Source organism: Dendrobates tinctorius, unplaced genomic scaffold (genome assembly GCF_039654945.1).
Source record: "Dendrobates tinctorius isolate UK_male_01 unplaced genomic scaffold, ASM3965494v1 ptg000046l, whole genome shotgun sequence".
Taxonomy (NCBI): Eukaryota; Metazoa; Chordata; class Amphibia; order Anura; family Dendrobatidae; genus Dendrobates; species Dendrobates tinctorius.
Genome location: NW_027361714.1, coordinates 63,344,082 through 63,354,530, shown reverse-complemented (window position 1 = coordinate 63,354,530; position 10,449 = coordinate 63,344,082).

Below are 10,449 nucleotides of genomic sequence, written 5' to 3'. Positions count from 1 at the left end.
ATTTTCCATACATACACCGTATAGAGCTCTCCGCTTGTCAAACAGTATCATATATCTGCTGTTTGATGATGGTCATATCTATACAGAGACAGTGTGTGTGTGTGACTCCATAAAAAAATAGACGGAGATTTAAAACTTTCCATACATACACCGTATAGAGCTGTCCACTTGTCAAACAGTATCATATATCTGCTGTTTGATTATGGTCAAATCTATACAGAGACAGTGTGTGTGTGACTCTGTAAAAAAAGACAGAGATTTAAAATTTTCCATACATACACCATATACTGCTGTCCGCTTCTCAAACAGTATTGTATATCTGCTGTTTGGATTATGGTCCAACCTATACAGAGACAGCACTTGTGTGTGAGTGCGTAAATACATAGATTAACATTTCCATTTTTCCATACACCGTATAGAGCTGTCCGCTTCTCTAACAGTGTCGTATATCTGCTGTTGACTCCATAAAAAAATAGACAGAGAATTAAAATTTTCCATACATACACCGTATAGAGCTGTACGCTCCTCACACACTACCATGTACCGGCTGGTATCATGGACAAATACAGTGGGGAAAAAAAGTATTTAGTCAGTCAGCAATAGTGCAAGTTCCACCACTTAAAAAGATGAGAGGCGTCTGTAATTTACATCATAGATAGACCTCAACTATGGGAGACAAACTGAGAAAAAAAAATCCAGAAAATCACATTGTCTGTTTTTTTTTCATTTTATTTGCATATTATGGTGGAAAATAAGTATTTGGTCAGAAACAAAATTTCATCTCAATACTTTGTGATATATCCTTTGTTGGCAATGACAGAGGTCAAACGTTTTCTGTAAGTCTTCACAAGGTTGCCACACACTTTTGTTGGTATGTTGGCCCATTCCTCCATGCAGATCTCCTCTAGAGCAGTGATGTTTTTGGCTTTTCGCTTGGCAACACGGACTTTCAACTCCCTCCAAAGGTTTTCTATAGGGTTGAGATCTGTAGACTGGCTAGGCCACTCCAGGACCTTGAAATGCTTCTTACGAAGCCACTCCTTCGTTGCCCTGGCGGTGTGCTTTGGATCATTGTCATGTTGAAAGACCCAGCCACGTTTCATCTTCAATGCCCTTGCTGATGGAAGGAGGTTTGCACTCAAAATCTCACGATACATGGCCCCATTCATTCTTTCATGTACCCGGATCAGTCGTCCTGGCCCCTTTGCAGAGAAACAGCCCCAAAGCATGATGTTTCCACCACCATGCTTTACAGTAGGTATAGTGTTTGATGGATGCAACTCAGTATTCTTTTTCCTCCAAACACGACAAGTTGTGTTTCTACCAAACAGTTCCAGTTTGGTTTCATCAGACCATAGGACATTCTCCCAAAACTCCTCTGGATCATCCAAATGCTCTCTAGCAAACTTCAGACGGGCCCGGACATGTACAGGCTTAAGCAGTGGGACACGTCTGGCACTGCAGGATCTGAGTCCATGGTGGCGTAGTGTGTTACTTATGGTAGGCCTTGTTACATTGGTCCCAGCTCTCTGCAGTTCATTCACTAGGTCCCCCCGCGTGGTTCTGGGATTTTTGCTCACCGTTCTTGTGATCATTCTGACCCCACGGGGAGGGATTTTGCGTGGAGCACCAGATCGAGGGAGATTGTCAGTGGTCTTGTATGTCTTCCATTTTCTAATTATTGCTCCCACAGTTGATTTCTTCACTCCAAGCTGGTTGGCTATTGCAGATTCAGTCTTCCCAGCCTGGTGCAGGGCTACAATTTTGTTTCTGGTGTCCTTTGACAGCTCTTTGGTCTTCACCATAGTGGAGTTTGGAGTCAGACTGTTTGAGGGTGTGCACAGGTGTCTTTTTATACTGATAACAAGTTTAAACAGGTGCCATTACTACAGGTAATGAGTGGAGGAAAGAGGAGACTCTTAAAGAAGAAGTTACAGGTCTGTGAGAGCCAGAAATCTTGATTGCTTGTTTCTGACCAAATACTTATTTTCCACCATAATATGCAAATAAAATGAAAAAAAAAACAGACAATGTGATTTTCTGGATTTTTTTTTCTCAGTTTGTCTCCCATAGTTGAGGTCTACCTATGATGTAAATTACAGACGCCTCTCATCTTTTTAAGTGGTGGAACTTGCACTATTGCTGACTGACTAAATACTTTTTTTCCCCACTGTACATGCTATCTGGGCATGACTCCAGTTAAAAAAATAGACGGAGATTTTCATTTTTCCATACATACACCGTATAGAGCTGTCTGCTTCTGATACAGTACCGTATATCTGCTGGTTGGATTACGGTCAAATACATACTGGGAGAGAGTCTGTGACTAAGGAAATATATACGGAGATTTCAATTTTTACCTACACCTTATACAGCTGTACGCTCCTCATACAGTACCATATACCTGCTGGTATTTTTGTTACTTTTTCACAAGCATGAGGAAGTATGGTGGAAGAGGCCGTGAACATGCATAGGGGGGCAGCTGGTACTGATGGTTGTGGTGGTGCATCTGCTGGTTATGCAAAAAGCACAATAGCAGCTAAGGCAGGAGGTGTTGAACCTGCATCATCGTCTGGCACAAGAAGGCCTGTAAGGTTCCCTTTTCTGGGAGTAGGAAAACCCCTTTTAAAGCTGGAGCATCAGGAACAGGTTTTGGCTTACATTGCCGAAACAGCCACCAGCTCTATTGCCTCCTCTTCTGAACTTTCAAAACCTGCAAGCACTGAGTCATCATTGCAGGGTTCTGGTCAGGAAAAATGCCTTTCTTTGTGAAGGATGTGGCAGCCCACACTTCAGATTACTCCATGGAGCTCTTTTCACATACCATGCCTGGGTTATCCAGTCAAATCCTGAGTTTCCCAGTCCAAGATGAATCTGACATGGAGTGCACTGATGCACAGCCACTGCTAGATGATTCTGTTGGCACATTGATCCACATCACTACATTGCCCTCGCAGTCTACAGAGCCAGTATCTGACCCTGATGAAACTCAGGTACCCCTTCCCGCATACTATGCCACCTTACACGGTGACACAGAGGAAGGTGCAGATGAAATTGAAGAGGAGGTGATGGATGACCTAGTTGTTGACCCAGAATGGCATCTATTGGGGCAAGAGGGTGTCGCTCGCAATAGATCAGATGAGGAGAAGGATCCGCAGCAGGCATCGACATCGCACCAGCGGTTATCTGGTAGGCCCGTAGCTGTCCAAAAACGTTGAACAAAAACCAAAAGAGGTGCAGGACAGCTTGGCCACACGGTCAAATTAGAACAGCGTGCAAGCCCTGAAAATTTATACCATAGAAGGAAGAGTGCAATGTGGCACTTCTTTGTCCAAAATCCTACTGATAAGGCAAAGGTTATCTGTAAGAAGTGCGGAAGGACATTTAGCCGAGGGAAAAATCTCAGAAATTTGAATACCAGTTACATTCTTAGACATTTAACCACCATGCACTTGTAAGTGTGGATGGACTACAAAACCTCAGGTACCACATGTGCACGTGCTCCGGCTGAAGGTAGCCAGCAACGCTCCATCACTTCCCCCACTGTAAGACCACCGCCACCCGTAAGCACACCACCAGCAATAAAAGTTGAGGTGTCATCGCATGGCTAAAGCAGTCAGGGAATCACAATGGTTTTACAACGAAACACTGAATCTAGGCCATCACCAACCCCCTCTCAGTTCGTCTGGTCCACCGCTAGTTCCCCCATATGCAGCTCTCAAGTACAGCTCACCCTTGCAGACACTCTGAGTAGGGCAAGAAAGTACTCATCCTCTCATCTGCGTACACTGGCTTTGAACGCCTACATTGCCAAACTGATCACATTAGAGATGATGCCCTTCTGTTTGGTTGAAAGCGAAGCTTTCCGAGAGCTCATGGCCTACACTGTCCCCCGCTATGACCTACCCAGTCTGCACTTCTTTTCTCGAAAAGCCATCCCTGCCCTCCACCTGCATGTGAAAGACTGCATTGTCCATGCACTCAAACAATCAGTGAGTGGAAAGGTGCACCTCACAACAGAAGCATGGTCCAGTAGGCATGGCCAGGGCCATTACGTGTCCATCACTGCGCACTGGGTTAATGTGGTGGATGCAGGGTCCACAGGGGACAGTGGCAGTGGGACAGTGCTGCCTAGTCCACGGTATAGGAAACAGTTGGCTGTAGGCGTTCGACCTTTCTCCTTCTCCAGAAGCGAAAGCTCGTCCACCGAGCGCAGTCGCACGAGTACTCCATCCGCAGCTGCCAGTGTTGCACACGAGGTGTCCCACTATCGAACAGCTAGTGGTAAGTGTCAGCAGGCTGTGTTGAAGATGATGTGTTTGGGCGACAACAGACACATCGTGGAGGTACTGGCCGACTACTTGCAGTGACAAACTGAGTCATGGCTGGGCAGTCTACATCTTGAAGCAGGCAAGGTAGTTAGTGATAACGACCGGAATTTTGTGGCAGCCATAGCCCTTTCAAAACTCAGACACATAGCTTGCCTGGCTCACACCTTGAACCTGGTGGTGCAGTGCTTCCTCAATAATTATCCGGAGTTAACAGCCCTGCTCCATATGGTGCGAAGACTTTGCTTGCACATCCGTCGCTCGCCCGTACACTCCAGTCACATGCAGAAGCTGCAGCGATTGCTCTACCTCCCCAAGCACCGCTTAATTATCGACGTTGCAACAAGGTGGAACTCCACCCTGCACATGGTTCAGAGGCTGTGCGAACAGAGGCAAGCTGTAATGCATTTGTGGGAGGATACCTGGGCAGGCAGTTTGAGGGCAGACATGGAGTTGTCGGGTGTGCAGTAGTCAAAGCTGAAAGACCTCTGTAAAGTCCTTCAGTGTTTTGAGGAATACACACGGCTGGTAAGTGCAGACAACACCATCATAACCATGAGCATCCCACTTATGCGTCTGCTCATGCAAAGTTTGTCACACATTAAGGATCAGGCGTCTGCAGCGGAGGAGGAACAAGAGGAGGGAAGCCTTGAAAACAGTCAGCCATTGTCTGGTCAGGGAACTGTCCTGGACGAGGTGGAGGAAGAAGAGGAAGAGGAGGAGGAGGATGAGGAGGATGATTATTTTGGGGAGGAGGATGTTTCTCTGGGGGCAAGAGAAAATGTTGGCGTGGCAAGGTCAGATACAGGGTTTGTGCGTGACAGGAGGGATGTTGATTTGCCAGAAAGTGCTCCTCCACCCAGCACTCGCAGTCCATCATTGACATCTGGAACATTGGCCCACATGAGTGATTATGCTTTGCGGATCCTAAAAAGGGACCCCCGCATTGCCAAAATGTTGAAGGATGATGACTACTGGTTGGCCAGCATCCTCGATCCACATTATAAAGGCAAATTATACAACATCATGCCACAGGAGAACCTAGAGATAATATTGGCTAACAAACAAGCAACTCTTGTGAACCGTTTGTTTGAGGCATTGCCAGCACAAAGCAGCGGTGCTGGTTCTCCCACGAGCCGTAGTGGGCAAAATGGAAGCGGTGTTGGTGGTGGACACATCAGAAGTGGCGTTGGAGACAGGGGTTTCATGACCATGTTGTGGACTGATTCCTCAAGTACCGCTCACACGACAGGTAAAACTGCATCGATTGCAAGTGACAGGAGACAGCAGTTGTCAACTATGGTTACAAACTACTTCTCCCATATTGATGTTCTCTCTCACAGGTAGAGATGAGCGACTTTGCCTTTTTTCGGGTCGAGTCGGGTTTCATGAAACCCGACTTTCGCAAAAGTCTGGTCGAACGAAATCAGCCGATTATCGTGAAAAGTCGAAGGCCGACTGAAACACAAAACCCAATGCAAGTCAATGGGGAAGAAAAGTCGGCAGTGTATGGAGGATAGGAAACACACCTACAGTGCCCATTTTAATGCCAAAAACATCAATTCTTATTACTTAAGCTTGTCAACCTTAATTTACTTTATAATATTAGTTAGGCATTGAAAACTGGGGGTTATTTGGCTAAAGTTGGGGGGGGGTTAGGGCTGGCTCCAGATTTTCGTGGGCCTAGGGCCAAAGAGTGTCAATGGGCTCCTTTAACACATGCCACAATTCATGATCCTCTGATACGGCAGAGAAATAGCGGTATAGTACAATGAAAAATACTTCACTTCTTACATCTCATGACTGATATCCATTTTAAATTCTCCAATAGCTCCAAAAACGGACAGTATATTACTCCATACAATTTTATGGCTACCGCATAGTGCGCTATACAGAGTAATAGAGTAATGAGGCCCATATATTTCTCCATACAGAATCATTGGTCCCATATAATGTTCCATACAGTATATGATGAGCTCCACATAATGCTACAGTATATGTTGGTCCCCATGGATGAAGCTCCACTGTCTTATGGGCCCAAATAATGCTCCATATATAATGGGCCCCATTTCTAATCCTCCAGTGTATAATGGGCCCTGTAAATGCTGCTCCAGTGTCTGATGTCCACCTTTGGAATGCTCCAGGGTATGGTGGGCCCCATATATCATTTTCCAGAGTATAGTGCTCCCCAAAAATTGCTCCCAACCTTTAAAACAATTAAATAAGTCTCCTCGCTAGGGAATCCCTGTACTAGTCTGCACTCCTCATCGTCCCCATCTTCCATCTCTCTGTACTTGGACTGTTTAGGCCTCTTTCACACTTCAGTTTTTTACAGTCAGTCACAATCCGCCAGGTTTTGAAAAAAACGGATCCTCAATTTTCTTTTGAGGATCCGTTTTTTTCCCCATTGACTTCCATTAATGGCGGATTGTGACGGATTGCCGTCCGTTGCATCCGTTTTTTTTGAGGATCCGCCAAAAGTTGCTGTCCGTCACCATCCTCAAAGATTTCAAAACGGAGCTTGCAACGTTTTTTTCTCTGGCGGATCCTCCAGATACTCATTTAACCCGAAATTCTTTCCGGGTGCCGGATAACAAAAAAATTCTCTCTCTCTCTCTCTCTCTCTCTCTCCTTTTCCAGGCTGTGATTCCTTTAAAATTCTTCATTTGTCGGATCCGTCAAAAAAAACGGACAGGTGGCATCCGTTGTCATCAGTACTAAAACGGATTCGCCATCCGTCCTTTTGGCGGATTTTGACTGATGCAAAAAACTGAAGTGTGAAAGAGGCCTTAGGCAGAGGGCATTCAGACGTGATGTCATCGTGCTCTCTGACCTGAATGTCACTGTCAGAAAACGCGGAAGACGTCACAATGGTGGAGCAGGGAGAGTTAAGTATTTCAACTTTGCAGGTGCTGTGATCCTGAGCATGCAGGGGAGGCACACTCGTTGGCGACAGCACTGGCACAGGGCCCCTCATAGTACGGCGGTGTGTCTGACGGCAGGTAGGCCCTCCCACCGGCAGAGACACTTTTGCGTACTATGAGGGGCCCTGTGCCAGTGCCGTCACCCATGAGTATGCCCCCCCACCTGCTCAAGGAATCTGCATCTTCCTCTTTGTCACCGGGTAAGGTGGTATAGTATGTGGGAAGGGGAACCTGAGTTTCATCAGGGTCTGATTCTGGCTGTGTAGAGTGCGAGGGGAATGTAGTGGTCTGGGTCAATGTACCAGCAGAATCATCTAGCAGTGGCTGGGCATCAGTGCACTTGTGGCGCCCCCAGGAGTATGGTCGCCACAGTGGCATTACCTTCCTCCTAGGGAGTGTGATGTCATGCTTAGGAGCAGAGCAACGAAGGATCTCTCTAGCAGTTAAACCAACACACAACACAGTTCCCACTCCAGGCCAGCAGGGAGAGCTCTGAACCTGACTGGTGAGGAGCTGCTCTCTGTGGTCGGGAGGAGGGAAGTTAGGGCAGTCTGTGAAGCGAAGGGGAAGTGTGTGGACATGAGAAGGGGAGCTGGAGGATGAGCAGAGTTAAGGCTCACTCCTAGCTGGAGCGCATGGTCGGGATTCCGGTCTCTGAGTTTGTAGGGACACTAACGGTCCTGTAGCAGAAACCGGAGGAAGTAGCAGCTGTAAATGCTCTGTTCCCAACTAAGGCTCGAAGGCCCCAGCAGCGACGTGTGTGCGCCAGAAGGAAAAGGCTACGGCTGCCTGCCATACGAGAAAGTTTCAAAAGAGAGTCAACAGGGAGAAATTCAGTGAACTCAGTACTGCGAGTACCTCAGATAAGCGCTAGAACGGAGGCACACTACCTATCTGCAGAGAGAGAATTCCTAATTTGCTTCCAGGCTGACCAACTCCTTCTCCATCTGTACTCTGGGTCCTGTACGGCACTTACCAAGTACAGGTACAGGAACTGCACGACTGCGTCTGTCATCTTTCTCCTGTGCCTGGTGCACGGCTCTGCTACATCCTGAACTGCACACCATCTACCAACTCTTTCATCTGCCCTGCGACTATGGTCCTACCTGTGCAGGGCTTCTACATCTTAGCTGCACCACAACATCAGTCCCAGAGAAGCGACACTGCAGCGCTGGTCAATCTGATCAGAAACCACAGGTGGCGTCACTTATCATTCACCTATAAACATTATTTACCCCTTTGCATGGACGCCCAGGCCCATGGACCGGGTCACCACCACCCTGACACATCCTTCTGAGACACCGGCCCGGTACCGATTAACTCCACTGCCCTAGCTGGCCCCCCACACTCCATGTCAGATTCATCTTGGACTGGGGAATTCACGATTTGACTTGATAACCCAGGCATGGTATGATAGAAAGAGCTATATGGACTAATGTGAAGTGTGGCCTGCTGCATCATTCACTTTTGGTGGGGGTGAAGGACACAAGGAAAGGGGTTCTTCCTGACCAGGAGCCAGCACTTGACGACTCAGTGCTTGCATTTTTTTTAAACTTCAGAAGAGGAGGGCATATTTGCTGGAGTCTGTTTCGGTAATGTAAGCCAAAACCAGTACCTGATGCTCCGGCATTAAAAGCGGTTAACCTACTCCCAGAAAAGGTAGCCTTCCAGGCGTTCCAGAGCCAGACCATGACGCAGGCTCAACACCTCCTGCCTTAGCTGCTATTGTGCTTTTGTCACTACCAGCAGATGCACCACCACCATCAGTACCAGCTGGTCCCCCCATGCCCACGTCCGCGGCCTCTTCCACCATTCTTCCAAATTTTGGAGAAAATGTACCCAAAATAACATCAGATATATGGAGCTGTATCTGAAGCGTACAGCTCTATACAGTCAAAGGATAATTGTCAATCTCCCTATATATTCCATGAGTCACACAGAGACGCTCACAGGCTCAGTATGGATTAGACAAGAATATAAAAAGTAGAAATAGGGTACAGTATCATCAGATAGCATGTATATATAGTATAGTTTACACATTCTAAATCTCCATATATATTTCAGGAGGCAGACACAGATGCTCTCAGGCTCAGTATGGATTACAACACAATGTAAAAAGCCGTAAAACGGTAATGGATCTGAACAGTACAGCTGTACACAGTGTAGGGGTCACTGTCACTCTCAGTATTTATTTCCACAGTCAGAAACAGACTCTCACTTGGTCAGTTTTGGATTAGACCAGAATATAAAAAGCAGTAAATGGGCAATGTATCTCAAGCGTAGAGCTGTATACAGTGTTGGGGTAATTTTTAAATCTACCTATAAATTGCAGGAGTAACTCACAGACTCTCACACACTCAGGATGGATGACACCACAATATAAAAAAAGATCCGCAAGAAATAATAACACATGTGGGCCAATGTTCCAGGTGTCAATGATACACTTAGAGTGGTGGGTGGAGGAGGACTTCCTGGCAGAAAGGGTACAGTATCACCAGATACCAGGTATATATAGCATAGTTTAAACATTAAAAATGTACGTCTATATATCAGGAGTAGTGTTGAGCCACCACACTAGTGTTCGAGTTCGGTTCGTCGAACAGAAGGCAAGTTCGTAGAATGTTCGTCGAACGTTCGACGAACACCGTCTAGCTCCATTGAAAACAATGGCAGGCAAACACAAACACATACAGACACATAGAAAACAATTACAAAACACCTTAAAAGGTGTCCCAAAGCAGACAAAATGCTCAGAAGACACAAATAACATATAGAACAACTACATATAGAAAAGAGGTGGAGGAGTAAAAGGAGGAGGAGGAGACACAGATATAGGCATGTCATACCCTTATAAAGTCAAGAAAGGTTGGACTAAAAATCTAAAATAAAAAAAATCTAAAATTCTAAAATCGAAGATGATCATATACCGTTGGACTTCCCACCATAAATTATGCCAACTGCCAATCGGGCGGCGTTATTCCCACGACCCTCCGAACAGCGTCCATGAAGGCAAAGTGTTTGGTTTCCAGGGGCAGTATGGTTGCAAAGCTGAACCTTAAAGGATTGTCCAGAAGGGCACCACCAGGAGTGGAGCCTGCGGCTTAATTGGACTCCACACGGGCAACCTCAACCATGCCAGCCACAGAAATGATGGACAGATTGCAAGCTTTGTCGATTCTGTGGGTGGTGGTGCATGG